This window comes from Excalfactoria chinensis, chromosome 10 (assembly GCF_039878825.1).
Source record: "Excalfactoria chinensis isolate bCotChi1 chromosome 10, bCotChi1.hap2, whole genome shotgun sequence".
Classification (NCBI taxonomy): Eukaryota; Metazoa; Chordata; class Aves; order Galliformes; family Phasianidae; genus Excalfactoria; species Excalfactoria chinensis.
In genome coordinates, this window is record NC_092834.1 from 10,297,481 (window position 1) to 10,316,310 (window position 18,830).

An 18,830-nucleotide genomic window follows, 5' to 3' on the forward strand; every position below is an offset into this window, starting at 1 on the left:
GAACAGATTCCACATAGTATTACAGCACAATAAAAATCTGCTCATTAGGTTTCATAAATTTCATTACAAAGTTTAATGCATACGTTTACATCACTAATACAGGCTGAAACCTGTGTTACAAGGCTTTCAGCTGGAAATTGCATTGCTTTACAAATTTTCATCTGAAGCCCTTTAAACAACTATATCAAAATGTGGGAACTAAATATGAGCAGCTACAGCATTCTGCCAGCCTCCAGAACATAACTTTATTATTGGGAGTATGGTTTGTAAAACATCAAAATCTGGTTGTTATACAGAGATTAAGGCTGGGATTTTTAGCAGAAGCTAAGGGAGTTAGGCACTCGGCTCCTTTTGAATTTCAATGAGTCGGGAGCATACATCTCCCTTAGGCTTCTTTGAAAGTCTCAGCATAAATATTAATAACTAACTTTTAACAAGCATTTGGTCATTGGTTTCAATCATCTCAAATATGCCAATGGCTATGTCCCTTTCCCACAAAGATCTTTTCCCATGTGACATTTTTTGGCAATGCTCTTATATGTATAGTATCACAAAAAGATCTAAATTTCTCTCTATCCAGGCCCAACAGAATTTACACATGCTATTTATTGCTTAGATCTTTTGTGCTCTTTCTTGTATCTCCCTGAGATGCTGCATTTTAAGATTAACAGTGAAGTCACATTATGTAGTATGACTGATATTAATCAGAGTGAAAACAGGAAAGAAAAGTCAGAATGCAGAAGAACAAGATGCTATGGATATTCTAATCACTCCATGAAAACATGTATCTTGCAAAAAGTTAAATGCTGACTCGACAACTGCATTTAAATGAGATCCAGTTTCACTTTAATTACATAGTAGAACTACATTTTTCATATCTTTCATTTTTAATTCCAACACTACAGCTAAGCTCTAACACCTTGAAATGTGTGCGATTCCATGCAGTACGTGATGCTGAGAGCTATAAGCCAGCTCAGAGTTGTGCCAGACCACCACCTGATAAGGTGCACTGTGCACGCGTGCTGTGATGGATCCATGTTCTCGTGCAGTTTTGGAACAGCAAATATAATGCAGATTGTACTTGTGTGGGTATTATGCAGACACGAATTATGGTTCTGCATTGCTCCACTCTACCTTTTGTTTCAGGGAAGCAGCTTGCTCCCAGGGTGAAACTGGCCTCAGTGCAGTGCTCATGCAACTCCTTAGCAAATGTGATGCGGATGGAAGCACATTCCATCACCATTTCCTTTGGTATCTGTTCTTCCTTTCTCAGAAGTATATTGTAAGGCACTGACACCACTGGGAGTGCTCAGATTTATCACTACAGGATGATGGAACCACATGCAAATACCACTCTGCATGTCTTCATCTCTTATGGCTGAAACCTCTGAACTCCAGTTTCATCCTTCACAAGGTGAAATATCAATACCTCATTTTAATAAGAAGGTGTTAGTACTAGTTTTCTATGATCTTTATTCCTTACCACTTCTGAATGATGTTTCTGTTGTTCGTTACTATTCTTCCTCCCTCAAGTTACTCTATCAATTCACAAATTTTAAGATGCATTTCTACTTACGCTAGTATTTCTTTCTTTTGATTCCATAAGAGGATTCAAACTGTGTCTCACAGCAATAGCTTGCAGCCCTTGCTAAACACAGAGCAGTTTATCTAACCCAGAGTCTGGAAAATCCCACAATGCCAACCCCTACAAATTGTTTCACAAATATGCTTTGTTTTATTAACTGTGCAAACTGGAGTATAGTAACTAATACTACTCTAACAGTCTCAGTTTACTTTCTATTATAACAATATTTCCATAGAACCATACATACGTATCCTTGTATGCTTTGCATTTTCATGGAGTGTTACCAGCAGGAGATTTGTGGCTGCTGCACATACACAATAACCTATATTGAGGTGAAAAGACAGTTCAGACTCCTGATAATTCAGTACATCTCCAGTAAGTGCAAAGAATTGCATCTGCTCACGTTAGGGATAGATTTTGCTTTTTGGAAGCTATAAGGAAATAAAATATTTGCTTTCAAATTTGATTCTTCCATAGGTTCAGCTTTTGTCCTGTTTAAACTTGTAACTGTGACAATATAAAGACATAACAACATATAAAATTTAGCATCACAGAGGACTGTGTAATCAGAATCCAGAAAAGCTGATCAAATGTACTTTACGTTAATAACAGAATCAATACATAATTTCACATTGTCATCTCCAAAACTCAACAAGCTATTCTCTGTCCCTAATGCATTTAGACCATTATTTTAAGGGAAATGCCATAAATATTGAAGAACTACCTTGCCTGGGCATGAGATAGCAAACCACGAGTACATACATGACTGCCACGAAAAGGAAGATAAATAACTTCTCTCCTTTTCAAGTAGGATAAAACAAGACAGAAAATAAAAGCATTAGAATGCAAAAGGAATTATTTAGACAGCATAAACTCTTCTCAGCTATTAGGACAGTTAAACATTCCAAGAGCTACTTAGAAGGGACGATGTGCTTTTAAGAGCAGATGAGTCAAATATCTGCAAAAAACACTTCAATTTTAATCTGCCAAGGAGTGGGCTAGGATGCCTCTCCACATTCCCTCTACACACGATGCTATGATTAATAGCCAGATCACATGCTAACTAGGTGTGTTACAGGAGGAAACTGCAGTAACACAACATAAGTTAAAAATTCTGCCTCTATTCTGAGGGCAACAGCCCTGATCAGAGTGTGCTGTCTGCAGAAGCAGAGCAGACCTCCAGGGAGCTCCCACACCAGTTCTATCTCTGAGCTTCACCTGCATGCAGGCTCAGCCTGCCGCTCCATGGCCTGGCAGGTATTTGCAGTTGCACCATTCACCTTCTGCTCTGTGGGTGCATCAATCTGCAATTCAGAGCTTCCTTAGACTGCTGGGGTAGGACACACAAACTCTCTCCTACAACATCTTTATAACCTCCTGAACACTGGTGTAGCAAAACTGTGACTGTATTATGCTCAGAAACCTAGCAGAAGGGGTATATGTCTTTGTAAATAAATAGGGAAAGTCAACTACGACTAAGGTGACAAAGATTCTATTGCATTAAATAGAAAAGATAAAAAAAGAAAAAGATTGAGGCCCCAGAGGAGAAGAAAAGAACATGTTAGAGAATATTTAGGTAATTAAGGTGATTCCAGACAGTCTAGACCTGATTTTCATCATAAAATATGCAGGGAACAAGCTGAAGGAATCTCTGAAGTGATTATCTATGGGAACTTGGAGAGAAAGAGATATTAAAAGGATAAACCCAGTCCTAATATTAAAAAGTGTGTGTATGTGCTGAGGGCTGTGGGGGGCAAGAGTAGCTGGAAAAATGTTATTGAACAGCTTAACTTCAACTGCTAGGGAAAAAGAAAGAGGGAGTAAAAATCCTTTGTAAACATCTGGAAGATTATAAGGAAGGCAGGTAACAGCCAATGCACATTTTGCAAGAACAAACTGTTGCCAGCAAATCCCATTTCCTTCTGCATGGATGTAACCACCTAAGGGAGAAGCTGAGCTCTGTCTGTCACAGGTCTGGCTCTCTTCAAAGCTTCACAACAGGGAGATGCTTTCTAAGCTCATAGACGGCACCAAAGAGGGAAGGTCTGTAGGTAAGCTGAAGAATGGGAACAGAAACCAAAATTTTGACTAACTGAAAATGTAGTATTCAGGTGGAAGGGAAAGAGGATAAAGCTGAACAACGCCAAAGAGAAGATCTACGATTATGCAGGAACAAGCAGAATCAGAAATGCAGGACTGGGGACAGCAGGTAGTAGATTACAAAATTAGTGTGAACCAACTGCATCATGCTATCCCCAAAAATAGGAACTGTTCCAGAGGAACAGGGCATATAATAGTGTAATATTGCAGGAAAGGAAGATTTTTCCTAATAGTAAGGACACTAAAACTTGGGAATAGCCTCTTTAGTGAGACTGGAAAGTTCTTACTATTGGAAGTCCTGACCATAAATTTAGAGGAATGTCTGTCGGAGCTGATGTTAGTATCCTGCATGTCCTTCAAAGGACACAGATGGACTGGAAGATGAATTAAGGTACCAATTTATCTACAGTTAAGAGATAAATGAAGGATGCTATTATTCTATCAATTGGCATGAGATTTCCTAAACCCCAAAGCTTTGTTTTTCCTATAGCTCTGCAGCTGTCAATAAAATCCTTTTCTTTCCCTTTACAGTTCTAACATATTTCAAACTCAGAGGAAAATACATCTATTTCTTGCTTTCCGATGAACCATGGGTTCGATGCTCTAAATCTAACACTTTTTCTTGTTTTGCATTAACATAAAATACTTCAAGCTGTTCAGAGATTGAATTTAATCCTCCTTACAATAATCCAAATTCAAATCCTCATTTCAATTATCTCTATATTCTGTAGAATCCCTCAAATGATTCAATGCTGAAGTATTATACGTGTTATAATTTAAAACTCAGAAGTTATGAATGGAAGCAGATTATATCTTATTAAAATGTTAATTCCAGTCCTTTGAGATAATTGTAACTACAAGCAATTGGTTAATGTGTCAGAAATAAACACTGTCAGAAATAATTGAACAAAAATAAGCATATGGACCTCATTCACTTCAGAAAAATGATAGGAGGGCAGAATTATAGCATCGATTTTCAGTTGCACAGGTACAGGTAAAGACCTGGTCCCCCCAAAAAATAATTTTGCATACTTCTTTAACTATCTATATTTCAAATTTCAAACTTAATTTTCCCTTCTTTATTTACATATTGAGCTGAAATTCTAAGGCTTGACAAGACAACATGCGCAGTGCTGAGTGATGGAGTAATGCCATCCTAGCATTAATTTACTGTGACTGTACAACCAACACAGTTACCAACATACAGGGCTAGAAAACCCCTGTTTGTCCAGCTCTACTCTAAGCAAACAGTGACCAACCAACAGAGCATTTGGTGAAGGAACTGAGATTGTCCTGAATTATCTCATGACAAGTAGCTGAAAACAACAGTATCCTAGCTAAACAAAATAAGAAAGGGAGAAAAAGTAAGATATGGAAAAGATGAGGTGTATTACTCTGAAGATGAATTCAACATCTACATACAGATTTACTGGAGACAGTTATATTCAACATGGCATCAAGCCCAGATCCATTTATTGTCATGAGCAGCTGCACCACAATCAATTATATTACTCATGTGAGTAAGCAGAGAAGTTGACCTTTACAGAGTTAACAACAATTTCCAATTATTGTTAGAGTAGAAATATATAAATCAATCCTACAAAATACTTTGAATAATGATACATGTAGGCTTTCCTGAAAGTAATGCCTCCTATTAATTTCCACAAAGAGTACAACAGATACAAAGAGAACAATAACACTTTAATAAAATAGTTCTCAGATACAAAATGCTATTTTTTCAACATGGTCGCCACCATTTTCACCAGCCATAAACAAAAGCCTGCATGTCATACTCCTACAAATCTGCATCAGCAGAGATGACCTGTTGCCGCTGCCAAAACCTCACTGTGCTCACTTCCCTGTTTGGTCTCCACAAACGTTTGACACATGAATATCAATGGGTGCTGTTTTTTCCACTTACAAGAATTCATTTCCAACCCTTTGCTTCATATTCCATGTCAGACACCTTTCTGTCAGACTGCCTCTCTGCTGCCATCTGTCACACAACAACAACATGTAATGGAATACTGGTGAGAAATTTCAGCCTCTGCTGCTACACCACCAATATGCAGCTCCAACATCGTGGGCCAACATAATAAAACAGGACGCATTACTTCCAGAGAAGATGGCATATGGAGTACTCACTATCTAATTCCCATCAAATGATATTGCATATAAGGTCTGAGGTACCTTATCATCCCCTCTTGACTGTCTTTTACAAACAAACAAATCAACAAGTCAATGGTCAAAGCAAAATGCAAGGGCTAAGAACACATTATTGTGATGCATCCCAGCATACTAGCAGGAGCAGCAAAACAATGAGCAAACACACCATAATCCTGAGGAGCGAAAGGTTTAAAGCACATTGTTTAGAAATCCACACAACAGAATAGCCCCTGAACTCTGGACTTATTTTAGCATATATTTTTCTTCAGAATCTTCACTTAAACAGAAAATGCACACAGTGCTGTGCCTTTTTCCACTGAAAAGATAACCTTCAGAATGTAAATCAATGCACTTTTGCCCTGGTAATCCAGTCTTGCAGAAAGCTGTCTCCAGCTAAACAATATCAGCAGAAAAAGGCATATTAAGCCTTCACTCTTCAGTAGGGTATTCACCCCAGTGAAGTGCTCACTTCAAATCCAGGCTGAGATCATTTTAAATGCTACTAGCTCAGTCAGTCTAAGAAACATCTGACTGTCTGCCTCAGTTGTTATTTAAATTGAGAACACAATGAAGTTGTAACATTTTGGTAGACCTAATTATCAAGACTTTAAAAAGGCATTAAATCATTGGGCTACTTTTGCCCCTGAACAAGCCAGTAATGGCATACTCCCTTGTATTCTTCCTTGCCTCTCACTGCAGAGGACATTGCAGGAGTGTTTCTGTGGAGGTCCAGAAGCACTCTGCATTGACCAAACATATGTTGGAGGAGATCACAGCAAAGCAAAAGGTACATTCATACCCCATCCTCACCTCTGGATAAAAGCAAAATTGACAGAAAATGTACCATTCCTCATTTTAGAATTATATGAGGTCACAAACACAACATATACGGGAACATATAGCAACTCAATCCATGGTTCTGTGGGATTCTGCATCCTGGTACTCAGCTTAACAGCTGCAGAATTAACACCTCAACAAATGGTGTATCTTAAGAAAATGGAAGCAGTTATGTATAAATCAATAAATAAATGTAGCAAGCTCTGTAGCAGCAGTGAGGTTCTGTACTAGCTAGCAGCTTGTGAGGATGTCATTCGGAAGAGTAAGGAGATCACATGTTTTCAAGGCCAATTGAACTGCTGCCATACTGCAAGATGCTTGAGCCCCATCCCAAGTATAGGAATTGCTGCTCTTACTCTGCTTGTTCCCTCCCACCCATAGTACACTGCACAAGGCTCAAGGGTTTAATAACGGTTTCCTTTGAGCTTAATGTGATCAAGCGTATATAAAACTACCCCTCTTATTTATGTTTCAGGATTTGAAATGGTACACCTACAGCCAAGCCCACACATTTTACAACCCCAGAAGCATCAAGGAAATCTGACTCCATCCGACTTCCTTGAAAGAATACTGAAACAGTTCTCATTTTTAAAACTTCATATAAAACAAGTGAACTTTTCAAAATGACATTATTCGAAGAGAACAGTGAATCCTAATACAGTGAGACAAGGATTCCTGAGGTCAGAAACATCAGCTTTACAGAAATGTCCTAAGGGATGCCTGAATGTATTATCTCAAGACCTTTAACCTCTCACTTAGGCCCTACTGCCCATCACTCCACTATCAATCCATTTCTAACATTTTACTTGGCTATGAACTTCTTGGAATGACAAGAGGATGATTCATAACATATAGTAAGGCTTCCAGGAAGCTTTTTCACTCAAGCTACAGGGTAAGTGAATCAGCCTTTTGCTTTCTCCCAGGAACTACTTATCTTCAATCTTTCAATTAAAGGTCAAGAAATGAAAGAAGACAGCTCAGTCATCTATTATCCTTTCCCCCTTTTCTTATTGTAAGCAGCTCTGTTCTTTACATAGCTGTGTCTTAACCGGTTTGAGATTGTTTTCATTGGTAGAAACACAAAAATTGTCTTGCAAATTTAAAGAACAAAAGGAAAAATGTACAGCATGATGGCAATTCCTCTTGTGACTCTCTTGGACATTAGGTAGCTTAGATCCTCCTGACAGAAGCAAATCCAAAGCTTCTATCATAAATTAGCAAATATCTTTTAGAACATCAATTTGACAGACTTAAAAAGAAATATCTTTTCCACCTGCTTGGTTAGAAATGAAAATGCAGACATGGGAAGTATGACTGCTCTTTGGCTTTGTTGTCTGAATTTCAAGGCAGAGGGGAGTTTGTTTCAGGTTTTATCAGACATGCACACGGTAAAAAGTAACCAAGGATGCGGATTAGCATACTATGCCTATTTCATCATTGCCCTAAGGCCCTGTTGTATCAGCTCAGATGGAGCTCAGGTGGGTCACTGGGCAGACCTAAATCTCATTAAATTATACACTTGGCACTGAAAGCCTCCATGCAGGTCAAAGAAGTGGCTCCACTTGCCCCATGCCAAGCCCAGGCACAAGCCTAATACAAACACAGGATGATTTTGAGGAGGTCAGAGTCACAGGAGAGGAAAGCATATGAACAAAAAATAAATGAAGGAAAAGCTGAAAAAAAATGATGCTCTGGTTAAACCAAAACAATAAACTGTCTGGCATCCATAAAAATCCTTTATCTTGTCCCCAGTTGTATTTTTATTCCTCAGAAACTAATCACTGCTGAAATAGGAGACTGCTGAAATAAAAGTGCTGTAACACTAAACTCCCTCAGTTAGCTGCTTGTAAGTGGGCAAAAGCTGGTTAAATCCCCAATAGCTTTGGCTCTCTGCCCCAGACAGAGATCATCATTGGTGAGTCTCTGTGAGAGAAGCAATGGGAGCTCCCACCTCTGTCAGTTTGTGCATATGCGGTACATAGTGCCTGGATAGGATGGATCATTGTGCTTCCTAGGGAGAACCACCCCCAGTCCCATCTCTGTGCTCACTAACATTGTGCTGTGGCCCAGATGTGCAGCCCCAGCAGGTGAGAGCCAGACCCCTTCCCCAGGAAGGAGTGGCTGGTAGAAAGGCTGGGGGCTAGTTCACATTGTGAACTACAGCAACAGACTCAGGAGAACTATGATTTATAGCAACATGATCAGCTTGTTTGACAGACGAGCCTATGAAGAATAGCAGGAAACAGCTGCTGAGCACTCAGTGCAGCCTGGCGCGGCACCGAGCCCTGTGCAGGAGCTCAGCAGCATCCCTGCCGTTGTGCCTGCATGCCCAGCTGAGCTCACTGAGTACAGCTACGCTCAGTTCAAAGGTAATCTTACATATCTGGGGAGGAAAAAAATGATTAATGGTTAATTCTGAATTAAACTGTGAGCACAAGATTGAATTTCCTTCATGAATGACACTGTGTGTTAGTGTTAGTAGCTGTGTCACAAACCAGCTCCGTCTTGCTTGTTCATTACAAAGCCGATAATGGGACTAACAGAGCATGTGCACCAAGTGGTTGCTTTCTGCAGCTCCTGACTCGGGTTCAGCACGGCGTGCCCAACTGACAATGAGAGTGCTCAGGCACAGGCTCCCGATTTGTCACCTGGCTACCCTTGCACACTGCTGTACCTCTTGATATAGATGAAACAGAGCTGCTGTTTGTTCCCTTTCAAAGAGGGAAATGTTCTTTTAAATCGGTAAATGATCCTTGGCACAGTTAAAGGAAAAAGTTTACAAAGAAAATGAGTCCTCTCCATGACCTGAAAAAAGCCACATTCCTCTGCACCAGCTCTTCACAGTGCTTTGTGCGGGTGAAAAAGACCTGAGTGAGAAGCAGGGCCCTAGTGAACTCCCCGCAACCATAGCACAGCTCTCCATCACCTTTCTAACATTTACAGACTTATTTTCTAGATAATTTAGAATCTAATCTTACACCTACCCTCAGCCATGTGTTCAGATCTATGCACTTATGGTTGTGTATGCATCATTGAGATTTCTGCACGCTGATATGTTTTTTAGGGGTACAGTGATTCATTTCCCATCATTTGTTTATCATTTCCCATCATATTTCTTGACCTAGTACAAGCAGTCAATGGAACTGCACATTTACATCACATATGCCTCTGGCTCCTCTCTTTATAAGAATGGCCTTCTTTGAATTGTGCAATTGAAAACAGAAGTTCAGATGACTGAACTTTTCAGAGCTCATAACAACTCTTGACTGATACCCACATGTCATGGAATGGGAATCAGAAGCAGCGTTTTGGTCCACTGTTCTTATTTCTTCTACATGTTGTGAGGCTAAGACAGAGGGATAAATGACAAAGATCTTATTTATTGCAGTGGTACTGAATTGACCCCATGTCTTTCTGTGGTGCTTTCCAAGTGTGATTTGGTTTTATGCTAAAGGGAGTCACATTATCAGCACTTCATGGGGGCCTACATGGGGGCTGCAATGCAGTGGTTTCCTCTGTGCCCTATGATCAGAAACACATAATCTCTGCACATTATTCGGCAAAAGAAAGAAAAAATAAAATAAAATAAAATAAATATCAAATCAAAATCAATATTTGCTTGCAAATCTCTGCTCCCAAGTCTAAGGAAGCCACCAAATATTTGTATTTGAAAGAGCTTCTAAGGATCAAAGAAAGTGTGGAATGAGGAGAAGCAGCTTCCAAAATGGCCTATCAAGTGCTCAAAATCTGAAGGCACAAGGCTGGTGAAGTGAAACCTGTTCATCTCTTCCCATTTGTGGCTTTCAAGCTGGCCTCACCTTCACAGTATTCTGAAGGCCATGTGTGACTGGGGATGTCAAGAAAATTAATATAAGAAAGTTATCCTAAGGATGAATTATTTAACGGTTTCAAAGGAAATGAGTAAGAAGCTCAAAGATGCAATAATATAACCAGCAATTTCATAGCAGGTTGTTCAGAATCAGGCCCAGTTAGAACAGTGTAAGAAATACAACTGAATTCAGACAGGAAAAAAACAAAACAAAACAATAACAACCTAAAACAAAAGAGGGACCAGAGCTACGGCAGGATAAGCAATAAAGAGTGAAGAATCTTTTGCTGTCTTTCTTCAGTCAGCTTTTTAGTAATCTGCTTTTTAAAATACATTGAATATGCTGGCAGACATCCACACACTTTTATATATCACCCACAGAAGAGTCTACCAGTCTATCATTCTCAATAGGCATTGAAAGGCAGTAAATGTCTCCTTGTTGTGTTCTGAAAGTCTTCCAGGTCCAAGCTATCACTTACACTGAAGGTTATATGACATTTGAGGAATGGAACATTTCCAAAACAAACAAAACGCTCAGAGAAAAAGTACAGGCTGTGGATACATCGTTGGTTGTAACAATGCTAAGAGGACTCTGAGAAGAGAACAAGGTGTTATTCAATTGCTGGATTATTACCATCATTTCAGTATAGGCATAAAATTACATCTGACCACAGGTCAGACACACCACTGTCTGGAGCAGAGTGTAATTACACCAGCAGTTTTCTTCTACCTAGCACAGCCCAAATACAGACCCACCAGCTCCTGCTATCTTCCACATGGCTTTAATTTATCACATCTCGCTAAAACATTTTATTCTTTTTGATAATGAACACCAACAATAAAGACAGCAGTTTCAAAGTGTACTGTCAGCCCTTTTACCCTAATAGCTCATGCAGACACCATAGGCTCCCTGTCAACTTCCAGAGCTCTTAAATGTAGAAAAAAGTCAAGGTCGCTCAAGAGAGTCAATCTCTATTCACAGGGAAAGGACTAGCAGCACATTATAAGAGCGGTTTGTCATTGCAAAAAAAAAAAAAAAACTTCACGTTTTCTTGGAACTGAAAAGTTGACCATGTACTATTTAGATATTCTGCACATCACAGTCATTGAGCTTTCCTCTGAATGCATATTTATACAGCAGGCGGCATTGTTAGCGAATGAAGAACCACATAAATGTTGAGTGACTCACTTTCCCAAATATCAAGTTGAAACCCCTTTGATCAGACGTTTCCTGCTTTGCTATTTCATTTTGAGAACAAAGTAAGAACTACTTGTAGCAACGTGAGCAAGCAAGGCTTTCACTGAGTTTTAATGAATTAGTGTTTTGCTGAGCAGCTTTGTATCTTGTTCTTGGCTAGTGTTAGATATGAATGGCAGTGACAATTTAATATGCACTTTCCCAGATCCTGAACATTAGTATAATTTGAGAGGCCAGAAAAATATTATATTCTGGAAAATATAAAGAGAATAATATCTTGTTCTGAGGATGGATTATTATTTTTTTTTTCTTTAAACACATAAAAAAGTAGATGCAGATCCTCAGTTGTGCTTAGTAACAGTGGGCACGAAACAGCCAAGGAAAGTGCCCTAAGACAGTTCTTTGACATCTCCTGTGATATAAGAGGCTGTTTGGGAAGTTTACTCCCAGCCAGCTGTGCATCACCTGCATCCTGCCAGCCACAGGCGGGGAAGCTGCTGGTTGTGCAGGAGCACATGGTGCTCCAGGCAGCCCCACACCAGTGGTGCCCTGCAGGACTCATTAGTTGGCAGCTTTCTGCAGCTCTTTCAATCACGCCTCCCCCTGGTGATGTTGGAAGACTGGAAGAACATGCATGCTAAATTCCTTCCCTATCTTTGTGAGACACCCTGAGACTTTGACTTTCCACACATTACTTGTAAAACATCAGCGGCCTGTTTCTCCCATTGCACCTTTCAGAGAGGAAGTAATTCTGTGGGCGAGAGAGAATTGCTGTGGCAGATGCGAAGGGCTGTTTCCAGATTTTTCTTTTCAACATACATGTGTCATTTTACACTTGTATTTCAACACTGCTTACCTGCTTTTGACTTTAATTAACTTCTGCTACTAACGCTTCATATATTGCTCTGAGTTTGAGGGCACGATAGGCAAACATTACAATAGTTAAGCAGGTGAAAAATATCAACAATAAGCAGGGGATTTATTGTAATCAGTCAATATGCTCAGCCTTGCAACTGCTCAGTACTTTATGCTCCATAATTACATGGTTGCCACAGTGTAGCCATTCAACAGTGTTATAATTAGTGAGTAATTAACTGAAGAATTTGATGACATGCTGCAGAGCACAAAGCATGTGTGCTGTTGATAGCAAAAGAATTCATCACCTGTCTTCATAACAATTCTCTGAAGCCACCATGAAAACCCATTGTTTCTCATTTATGATTTTCAGAACTTTCTGGGTGCTGTACAAAATCAGAGACATTTATAGATGGTTGAGATCCTAGCACGGCAGTTAGGCACTATGCTGTTATTGAAATCGGCCATAGCTAGCTGCTTCTGTGAATCTCAGCCTTATGTGTACACACGTATAAGGCTGTTTCAATACATCCATACGCTCAGAGCTATATATCTCCCTCTATTGGTGTGTGTGTGCATATATATATACATACATATATATGCTTATGCCTACAGGATTAAAGTTATGTTAACATAGCTGAAACACAGTAAGCAATAAAATAAAACAGCTGTTCTGTTAGAAAACAGTCAAGGTTAAAGGCAATATTCTTTTTTTTAAGATTTGTAAATTAGTAATATCCGTCAACATACCTAATGAAGTTACAGCAGCAAAAATGCAGAGCAGCACAGAAAGCTTGTGCAAGCTTCTGAGCAGGAGAGATGTGAAAAGGCACAGGGAGGTCCAGCTGATCCCTGGCAAGGAAGTGCAGGATGTACGTGGATAGTAGAGAAGGGTTGCAGTTTTCATGCCAGATGAGGGGAAAAAAATCTGCATGAGAAAAGCTGAATGCCACCCTGAAAGCTGCTTTCTGTTTCTCATGCCAAGTGTTGGCCTCTGCATAGGACCAGTGACACATTTCACTTTGATATTTTCAATCCTATGTTTTTCTGAACATGATTTTTTTTCCCCCCACAGACTTTTGGGTTATCCAAATATTCCAGACCACTTAAAGGCTCTTCCTTATCCTTTTGTTACAACAGCAGCACTGCTCGCTGTGCATGTCTGTACATAATCTCCAGTAATCTTTGCCAGCAGAGCGCTGGAACACCTCCCACTTGTGTTTTCTTTTAAGAGAATTATTTTACATTTTATGGTTGTGGTGCCTGAAACATTTAGTCACACATATACTGGAAAGTAAGACATCCCTTATGGAGTGACTGTGTCAGCTTGAATTTGACAGAGTAAGGCAATGCGCGCTATTTGCTCTCCTGAACAGAAAAACTGAATAAATAAATAAATAAATTCCTCAGAAAGCTATCAAACATTGCAAAGCAGTTACAGATGTAAACACAACAGCCTATAATTTCCCAGTGAATGTCAGGTTGGAACAGCGTAGGTGGTGCTAAAAATCTACCTGTGATTTTCTAATGAAGGAAGCCCTCATTACTGCAGCCTCAATTTTGGATTAGCCAAGAGTTCCTAAAATTTACTGCCATATGAAGAGAATGTGATCCAGTGCAATACCATCTTATCAGCTGTTTCACAGGCTGATTTAGAAAGCCCTGGCAGACAATTTTAAAGCAAGCTTGGTTTGGTGGCCTACTGACTTCAGGAGATGTAACTCTCCTACTTTCACCTTTTTAGAATCCAGATTTTGAAATTAATAATGACAAATTAAATGTTGGTATTCTGAAAAATTTACTCTGCAGTCCGTAAAGCTCCAGCCATTACTGTGGCCCTGGTGCAGCACTCAGGGCAGGTTGGACACACTGTGCCAGGCTGAGGGGCTGGCATGCCTCCTGCAGCAGCTGGCATTTTGAGTTGCTTTCTGCCACATGGTATGGCCGAAGCCCCCTGACCAGATGTGCTGCCCATGTAAACCTAAAGTGCACCTGCCTCTGCCTTGGGCACAACGATTGGATGCATAGAAAAATTACATTGAGCCCTCCGTTACCAGAGGTGGGAATACAGGAGGAAAAAATAATCATGATTCTTACATTTAGGAAGCAAAAGAGCCTGCTGTGTGTGAGGGATATCAGCAGGGAAGTGCGATAAGCAGATGCCTGTGTTTATTTGCAAAGCAGATTCTTCAGGAAGCCAGGCTGCCCTTGTGCTGCCTGACACCACACCTCAGCCTCACCTTCCTGATAACCCGGCAGTGAGAGAGATTGCAGCCTTGTTCTCACTCTCCTTTTACAACCTCCTCTTTGCTGTGATTGCCAAGAGGAGGACCTGTCTGGTAGTACTTAGCAGGATTTCCTGTCAGCTTTTCATATCCGTTAGATACCAGAATGAGATTGAAACTCGCCTGCAAGCCATCACACAGAAATGACTGGTCAGCTCTAAAGAACCCAAGTGAGTCAGATTTTCACCAGCGACCCAGGAACAAAAACCCTCAGCCATGCAGCCCCCTTCTGCCTCCATCTGTAGGAGATGGAGGAAGGCTGTTTTGCACTTGTTAGTGGTGATCTAACAACCTCCAGCAACCACACTGAGGACGGGCCCCTGCCTGAAATGTGCACACAAATTGAGATGCATTCCTCACAGCATGCCAGATTTATCATAGCTCCTCCACAAAGCGACTGTCACGTGCTTGCAGGCTTTTTGGCTGAGTATGAAGCTGACCTTAATTGTTTATAGGTGTTTCCAGATTAGGGGGAAAAAATGCTGCCCAGACGATTCTATTAGCAAGCTAATCAAAAAGGAGCACGGGGTCTGATGGCAATGGCGCTCAGCAAGCGAGGAGCGCTTGGCCGTACCTAATGCTTCACTGAGGGGGCAGGGTGTATAAACCCGGCAGTACATCAATAGCAGGTGAATCAATTGATACAGAAATTAGATGTCATGTACAGCAACTTGGCCTTTATTGCTTTTCCAATATAGCTCATCTTTTCCTCTCTTCATTACCATTAAATAATACTTGGGAAGTAGAGCTCTTTTGCAGTTTCTCTATTTAAAAGGTGGACTTTATTGCACAGATATATATATATATATTTTGTTCTTGACAAGAGTTGAGAACATCTATTTGCGTTTATTACTTTGGGTAATAAAGCATTTAGGGAAACAAACGCAGAAGATACTGCTTTAATCAAAACTGATAGCACTGAAATCTTCAGGCAACTGCAGTAGGATGTTGACAGAACTCCAAGTCTTTCAGCAGTTTTGTGCATCCAGACCAAGTAGCATTGGCTACAGAAAGCAATGAGGCATTTCTGAAAGGTTTCTGACATGGAACTGATAACATGTGTGTGTGTCTTGTTTTTACTTAAGCAAATGTTCCCTGATTTCAAATGGAACACACGTTTGTATATACATGTCTGTGGGACAAGGGGGACTTTTTCACTGCCCTCAGGCAGATGGAAAATGCTGTCCTTTCTGCCAAACAAGGGTAAGAGCTGCAGTGAGCTCAGGCACTGTGCCTTGTTTTTGTCTCCAGTAGGTGGACAGCTGTCCTGTAAGTGTAGGTTTTCTGTCCCAAATACATAATTTCATCATATAGTTGGTCTTTAGTACAAAGTTGACTTAGACAGTCTAAATGTCAGAAACACACTACACTGTCTGCTTTTTCAAAACAAAATAAAACAAAATCCACACCCATTCAGTAGTTTTAACATCCTTAAGATCCTTAAGTCAACCAAGCCTAATTTCTGTGACGGTACCTACATAGACTATAACTTCTGTTTACTGTGTCTTGAACCCAGGGAGTGTTAAAGCACAAAGTGCTCAGAGATTAGAATAATCTTAAAAAGAGTATCCTCACTTCTAAGCATTATTATTGAAAGCAACAACGCATTTCCCCCAGGGACACATGACACACAGTTGAAGTGCAGGGAGGAACCTAGAGAAAGCCTTGCCACAAGCCAGGCACCAACATCCTGTGCCACGTCCTATTTTCAGCTACTGTGTCTCTCAGAGAAGAATATGGGCTTATACAACATCTCATTTGGGTACCTGGGTGTATCAGAGGATAAGAGATGGCACCCAGCTCATCATTTCCTATTCCCAGTTGTTTAGGTAACAATTCTCCACAAAATTTGCCTTCCCATTGTGAAAGGAATTGGGAAAGAATAAGCAGGCATCAGCTGAAAGTCATTACACCTTCAAGATCTTCTCTGTGGATTCACACAAATAGGATTCTCTGTCCTAAACAAAAGCATTAGGGCAATTACATGTCTGTGACAAAGCTCACAGCATGCCCATGGAGTGATCTGACACTAGTCCAGCTACTGGGCCTTGTAGAACAGTGCAACTTCAAATCTTTGTAATCCCATTATATGACAAGGGAAAACAACCCTACCTCAGCCTAAGTCAATGTCAACGTCAATTTCTAGTGACAGCTTTTCAACAAAATCATCTTTTCTAGGACTGGCAAGAAAAGAAGAGCTACAGGGCAATGATACATCCTCCAAAGAAAGTCTACAGAGACAATTGGCATGTACTGTACTAATTTTACCACTTACACAGAAATATGAGCTGTAACCAGAAGATTTTCAAGGGCTAAAAATACATAAACACAACTGAAAGATTCAATGTAAGAGGTGATTTGTGAAACTTACTGAAGCTCAAGTCATGTAATTTGCACAGGTTCTATTCATTTCTCCTTTTTATGTGAATTTATTCTTTGGTTGTAAATTCACCTACAAGGCCATATGAAGAACAGGGCAATGTGCTGTACGGTGAAGACGAATAAGACGTGGATAAAACCGCACTTGAATGTATTAGATCTTACGTGAAACCTATTAAATGTTTAACATATCCATGAACCTGTCAATAAAACAATATTAATTTCTCTCTGTTTTTCAGGAAAAGACTTAAGGTCACACTGAATGAAGACAGTGAAACCTGTGGATTCTCTTCTAAGAGTTTCAGCCTCAGACTTCAAAATCTCACTCTCTTTTTTTTTTTTTTTTTTTGGTAAAAATTTCCTTTTAGAGATTTGCAACATCATATATACAAAATAAACCAAATACCTGCTGAAAATGCCAGGAACCATTTATCCTGATTCTTTTGACTAGCTTGCATGCAGCAAAATAAATCAGGTGGATGTCCCACCTATGACAACCAAGAAAGGACATTTTTCGAACTGTATGAGCAGCTCAAATGAGTTTCAAACTGGTGAGGGAAAAAGTGTGCGTAAAATCCTATTAGAAAATAATGGGATTTGTGTGCCTACTGTACTTCAAAAGATGAAAGCTCCTGTACTTCATTTCTTTACCAGTCGTTTTATCTTAAGCAATCTCTGAACCCTTTCTAATGCTCTGATGGGTGGGCTGATCTCATTTAGTCACATTAGCTGAGCACTGACAGTGCTGGCAGCTCAGACTGTGCACTTCCTCTGCATATTTGAAAATTTTCCCCCTTTCTCACTTTGTAAAGTTGTAAAACACATTTATTTCAGCTTAACACCATTATTTCCTTTCTTTTCAAAAGCTATGCAGCCTGATGAGATTCATTTCTCCCTCCCCACACCCCAAAAACATCATCTTTTTGTTTTTGTTTGATCTAGAGGAAAATCTGCATGTTCACACGAGCAAACTGCACCCTCAGCTCTCAGCCAGCTAGCTACATAAATCTGCCATGCCTCATAGTATAACTATGTGCCACGCGTCCTCTATATGATGATATAGTGAAAGGCAGACAGTTTTCTAACTCATCAAAAAATGGCATCAATGTTAATTAGGATTAGTATATTAAGCCATGACCTGGAATACTCTCTGATTCAATGAACACACCGATGTTACCACTCCTAAGATTGCTCTCACACCATAGCAGATCTTCTGAGAAAATTGTCCTGAGATCAGCAAGCAATCATGTTTCTGCTGTCTCAGCACCAGTTGCAGAAGTACGAGTTTTGAAATGAGAACAGTGAGAAGTAAATCTAAGACTTCTGTTCTATCTTTAAGGGCAGCGTACCTTACATTTTGCAGGAAGATCTGCCTTTAAAGAGCACTTAATAGATCAATGAGAAACAGTAATTTCTTACTGCTCTTAGCAATTATCTTCTGGTCAGTATCAGTGTCAAAGGTATGCTTCTACATGCAGTATCCATAGAAGACACATAGAAGCCATCATAAGGTTACCCAGAACAGAAAAGAAAGCAGTCAACCTTCTAAGAAATTAAATTTCACTACCGTTCATTTCTTGTAGATATTCTATTTCC

The 18,830-nt window shown here is 39.9% G+C and overlaps 1 protein-coding gene across 11 annotated transcripts in view; it reads right to left on the reverse strand.

Annotated features, from left to right (window-relative positions):
• The window catches only part of SEMA6D (semaphorin 6D), a 589,434-nt gene that overhangs the window by 255,620 nt on the left and 314,984 nt on the right, over positions 1 to 18,830 (reverse strand). The window contains exon 1 of one of the 11 annotated variants that reach the window (XM_072345115.1): positions 13,321 to 13,338. The exons of the other annotated variants lie outside the window; for them this stretch is intronic. The gene's annotated coding sequence lies outside the window, so the exon portion shown is untranslated. Of the gene's footprint in view, positions 1 to 13,320; positions 13,339 to 18,830 lie in introns of those variants that run through there. 11 annotated transcript variants of the gene reach the window in all.